We start from the raw sequence: 6,194 nt of genomic DNA on the forward strand, positions 1-6,194 counted from the left end.
TTGTTCTTTCAAAAAGGCGTAACCGATGACTATCCTTTCTCAATTCCGTACTTGATTGCTAGTGTTTCCGGATACCATTCCACTAGTGGATTGGAAGGAAGTAGGAGTGAAATAGTCTCACCGAAATGATTTTTTATGCTAATAGTATTACTTTTTATTGTGAATATCGGTTCTCATAAATAAATATTTGTGAGATCATTTCACAATAAATCTATTTTAAATAAATAATAGATGTCAAGTGAAAAGTGCTTTTGAATGAAATCACTACAACGATAAATAACATTGTAATGGAAGAACAATAGCTGGGTCCAAATTATTTTATTCAAATGGAGAATATAAACAAGGTGCCGTCATAAATCATCATTTATTATTTTAAGAAACTTTTTTTTTACGCTCCTCCACACATGCGTATACGGGAATCAAAATAATCTTCCGACCTTTTTTATTTGAGCCAACATCGACGGGCTCCTGTACAATTTACACTTGTGATTCAAGAAGTGGCAATATGATCTCCAGAACTACTATTCTGCACTCCCAATCTCTCCTTCTCAAGAACTCGTAGCTTAAGCTGCCCCGACTATTCTATACTTGAGCTGACCACAACCCCGTCACCAACTCGATAAAATGCAGCATTTATGCAGCGAGTGCGATAAACTGGGAAAAAAAGGTAGCTACGATTGAACCCCACACTCAACCAGCATCATCCTGTCTTTCTACATCTGGCATTTCCACCGGTTCAGGAAAAACATCACTCGATGATCGTTTATGGGAAGACGAATGAGTATTCGCTCCACTTCCACGTGATCCTACTCTCCCGGACTGTCTCAACCCACCAACGATCTCTCTATTTGTTTGGCTTGAAACATTGGAATTCCAGGATGAACTACGATGCCAACTTCTAAAGAATGCAGCAGTCCAAGACTGCTTAGATGGGGTTTGTCTCAGCGTCCCGGAGCTAAAACTTTCTTCCCTCACAACTTTGAAAGGGTTTTCCAATGCCTTCAGAATATGTCCTCATTGAGGGACGTCTCGAAGTTTTAGGATTGAGGCACGACTTAGCCACTATGGCAACGGCCCATACCTCTTCAAGAAGATCCTCATCTATGATAAGAGATTGATCAACAATCTTAAGAATCAGTTCCTTGTCATGTTGACTAACATAAGGCAAATTACTTTCCAGCCATTTTTTGGCCTCTGAATCATTTAGACTGCTGAGTCCGAGTCTTCCCGTCACCAGTTCTAGTAGAACTTTTCCAAAACAGTACACATCATAGGTACATGTAATAAATGATGATCCTGGAATATTTGGAGCAAAATGTTAATGACTCCACGAAGATTTTTAGATAATTTTTTTGATATCAGGGTTGCATTTTCCAGTCCCTAAAACATTTTCAGACTTGACTAGTGTAGATCCAAGACTAAAATTACAAACTCATTACAACCACGGAATGGAAAATACAATCTTGCTGAAAAAAGAGGAGTATTCTTACCAGAAGGTCGTTTATCCAAAGTCCTGCACATTGTCAAGAGAAAGGGTGTTAAAAAAATGAAGGGAAAAAGCAGAGTATGTCACGCACAGTTTCACCGAGATACGAAGACAAAGGGATGAAGTTTTTATAAAATAACATACTGTGGTGTTTGAAGCAACCTCGAGATCAAATTTGGTGGATTAGCTGCTCCTTGAGCACTAACTTCACTCAAACTTCCAAGCCTCACCTCATATTTGTCATCGAGTAGGATACTGCTAGTTTGAATAGTCTCTTCATAAACCAATAATACATAAGTTGATAACGGTTCTGTGATATAAGTAAGTAAACAACAGACTATATATTTTTCACGCAAGCGAATTTCAGACCTATTTTTGTAGTTCCGACTGATCAAATTTCAAGATTCAAAATGAATTTCAGTTAGCTACTCATGGGTATGCTGAGAAAACATTGTGGTTTTAAAGTTTTCCATACCTATGGATAATAGGAGGGGTGCATTCGTGATGTAAGTAAGATAGGGCCTCAGCAGCTCCTATAGCTATTTTCCATCTCGTAATCCAGTCCAAAGACCGTACCTCTTCTACCTCTTCTTCTGTATGTATTAACTTGTAAAAAGAATTGGACAAATCCTCATTTGGCATATATTTGTAAACCAAGATCTTCTCATTTTCGTCCTCTAAGCAGTGTCCCACGAGTGGAACCAACCTCCTATGTCTCACTTTACTGAATAAATCCAATTCTGACACGAATGATTCTTTCCTGAAGGAACGTAAGTCTACTTTCTTGATAACTACAAGCCGCTCATCCTCAAGTTTTCCACTAAATAAGTGTCCCGAATGACCTCGTTTGATGAGGTTCTCATTACTGAAATTGCATGTCGCTTGGACCATCTGCTCATATGTAAATGATTCTCCCAGGTTAGACAAATCAATGGATGCATCAGTGGGTGGGTCGTTACCTTTTCCTATATCATGCTCAACACTTCTACTCCCTGTTACTTGATTTTTACTCCTAGAGTTGCGTTTCCTCAGACCCAACAACAGTCCGAATATTGAAAATATAACAACGCCAAGCCCACCAAAAATGCCTATCACTATATATATCAATCCTTTCCTTCTCTTGTGCTTCTCTTTCTTTGGACTTCCATCAGGCTCGGCATTATCGTTATACGCTAGTCCTTTTTCTGCATAGAAGTCTGCGCAAGTCTCTGAATTTCTTTGATCTCCTACGTTAGAAAAACAATTGTTGGAAAGTAGAACAATGCTGCTTATGCTTGCATTGGGAGCTAATCCTTCAAAGTAGTTGTTGGACACATCAAGGATGAGAAGTTTTTCGATCCCAAATGTCAAATCTCCATAAAATCTATTTTTGGAAAAGTTGAAGACTGCACCACTAACATTGAATGAAACATCAAAGATTGGAAAAACACCGGTAATATTATTCCTGGATACGTCTAGGTACTTCAATTGGGGCATTCCCCATAAAACATCTGGAAATTTTCCATCAAAATAGTTGATACCGAGAGATAAATATTCCAACTTAGTGAGATTCTGAAACAAGCCATCTAACAGTGAACCTTGAAGCTCATTGTTTCCAATCAACATTTTCCTCAAATTTCTTAATCTCCCTAATTCATTCGGCAGTGATCCCATCAAAGAATTGTACTCGAGATCAAGTTCTATAAGTTGGGAGAGGTTCCCAAGTTGATTGGGAATGAAAGAACTTAGGCTATTGTTGCTCAAATTTAACAGCTTGAGACTTGAAAATGAACCAAAACCAATAGGAATTGATCCTGATAGGAAATTTGAAGAAAGGTCAAGATTACTGAGATTTACAAGTGCTGAAATCTCACTAGGAATATTCCCTGTCAATAAATTCTGGGAAAGATCAAGAACCGACAACGAATACAGCTTCGCCAGTGCAGATGGGAATATTCCAGTAATCGAATTATCCGATAAATACAAAGAATTGAGCTTACTTAAACTTCCAATTGATGGTGGAATCGAACCGTAAATTGAACTTGACCTAAGATCAAGGACTTCAAGATTAGGTAACCTTAGGCCCAACCACTCTGGTATTGGTCCCGGAAGCAAAAAACCTGATGAATTAAATGAAGATAACATCTTAAAATTGGGTAAAGAATCAATATCAAACATCGGATTGAGTTTCCCAAACCGGGTTCTCCTTAACCCGGATAAGTTTATCCCGGTTACTCGACCATTTTCACACGCTATTCCAGTCCAATTAAGACATGGATTGGATTTCTTAGGCCAATTTTTAGCAATGATTCCCAGTGATGATCGAAGCTCCAACAGTGCCCGCCATTCTGAATCATCACTCAGTGACTGAATCACTAACGGATTAAGAAAAAACAAGAAAATTACAACCAAAATCTTGAAATAGGCATCCATGATTTCTACCCAAGGCCTCAACTTTGTCCCTGAATTGTTCTGATCTTCATCGTATCGAGCCCTCTTACTATTCTCTCTCTGACAAAAGAAAAATGTAAATATGGAAAAAAAAGAAGAAGATGGTATTCAATATGAAAACAACCACGCAATCATGAGCGCGAGTGAAAAATGGTATACGTACTGCTATAAATACGCACAGCTATATAATCACGGGTTTTGGTTCTTCATTTCAACACAAGCACTTCAACAAGTTTGCGCGTGAAGTGTGAAGGTGTAGATACGTGTTTGTGTGTGGGAAAATGTATTTATACAATGAAGACTGAAGTTTGCATTATTGATGGCGAGACGTATACTCGTCTACGGCCACAACTGTTTGTAAATATTTTTTTTTTATTTTCTTGATGTTTACATGGCAGAGGGAGAGAGCCAATCAATGAATGGGGAGCCTGAGTTGACTTGGCGGCGCTCAGCCAATGGCCGGTGGCGCTGGCGATATATGATGGCAGATTGCCAAGTAATGCAAGGAGAAATTAGCGTTTATTGCTTAATTATATAAGGAAGACGGAGTTAATTTATGGCGGCAATTATGTGATTAGATATGAAGTTCGAGTTTAAAAGAACAATGACTTTAGTTAAAGTTAAATCATAAGTTAAATCTACTTTGTTATAAAATAATCACACCAAAGAAAATAACCATTTTTTTATATATAAATAAATAATTTATATGCTTGAAACCAGCGTGAGATGTAATATCTCGCAAGAATTTAAATATGTAGTGAAGATCTATAAGATATTTACGTAAACATCTTGGAGTAGGTCTTTTGTGAGACGTTCTCATAAATTTTTATCTGTGAGACGGGTCAATCTTACCGATATTCACAATAAAAAGTAATATTATTAGCATAAAAAACAATATTTTTTCATGGATGACCAAAATAAGATATCTGTCTCACAAAATACGATCCGTGAGACTGTCTCACACAAGTTTTTGTAAACATCTCGTAACATAGCTCTACGAATAAATATATGTACATATATAATAATTAGAAATTTTGATCTTGTATATTCAATTCTTTGCGATTTTGATTTAATGTTGTCGAATTTTATTTTAGTCCGCTATATTTGTTATTCTCGCAATTTTAGACATTTTTCTAAGAAATGATAACATGGTTCCAACATAAAAGCTGACATGACGTCAATACAACGCTAACATCTCAAGTGTCACGTCAGTACTCACGCAAAAGAACGACTAAAATGTCAAAAATTAAAACGTACATGATAAAAATGAAATTTGACAATATTGAAGGTCAAAAATATATATTATATACATGATCAAAATTATATTTTTTCCAATATTTAATTCACAACAATTGTTTTCCCAAGATGAGTGAAAATTCAATACAATTTCATATATGAACTTTACAACCACTATAAAAATAAGAACATAATTATCACATAAATTTATTACACAAGTTTATACTAAACCCATGCTTACTTAACCATTTTAATCCAAAAATAGTATAATTTTACGAAGGTAAAAAGAGAAATTAGACTTTTTTCTCAAAAATAAATATATATTATACAAAGCAAAATTGAACATCTTTTCAATTGGGAGATGTTCAAATCACCCACTCTACTAGAATTGGATCAACACAGCAAACTAGGAAAAAAAGTGAGTCCAAGTCTTCTCTTTTACCAATCTCATCTAATATATATATATATATATATATATAAAATAAAACATTTTTCACGTTTCATTTTATTCAGAGTACATTTTTCACAATTTTTTATCTTGTTTAATCTCCATCGACCTAATTCGTAAATGAAATTTACATTTTTTGAAAAAGAAAATAAATTATATTACAAAAAAAGAATAAATTTAGAATGATTGATTTTTGCGTAAAATTATTATGAGGTAGCCCATGTTTCAACGCGTTATTTATGACCCACATGGCCGACTTGTTAAATTTTATCTCATTATATTTCTCTCTTTTGAAAAATACGTCTCAATCTTATTGCTAGCCCTAATTTTGTCTTCGAGTAATCGATATTTAAACATCATGAGTCAATTTTATGAAATAAAATTCACGAAAAAAGTATTATTTTTTATTCTAAAAATATTACTTTTCATTTTAAATATTAATCGAATTGACTCGTCTCACAGAAAAAATTCGTGAGATTATCTCATAATAGAGCTACTCCGACATTTAAGTACAAACATGTTTATAATTCGAGATGATTATTTTCTGCTCAATTATTGAGAATTTAAATTATTAGGCGATAAATGGCATCCACC

General features: G+C 35.1%; 1 pseudogene; it reads right to left on the minus strand.

Annotated features, from left to right (window-relative positions):
* Window positions 1–301: 301 nt before the first annotated feature.
* Window positions 302–4,285, minus strand: LOC142551590 (putative LRR receptor-like serine/threonine-protein kinase At2g16250; annotated as a pseudogene).
* Window positions 4,286–6,194: the final 1,909 nt, after the last annotated feature.

The sequence above is a fragment of the Primulina tabacum genome, chromosome 7, assembly GCF_025594145.1.
Source record: "Primulina tabacum isolate GXHZ01 chromosome 7, ASM2559414v2, whole genome shotgun sequence".
Taxonomy (NCBI): Eukaryota; Viridiplantae; Streptophyta; class Magnoliopsida; order Lamiales; family Gesneriaceae; genus Primulina; species Primulina tabacum.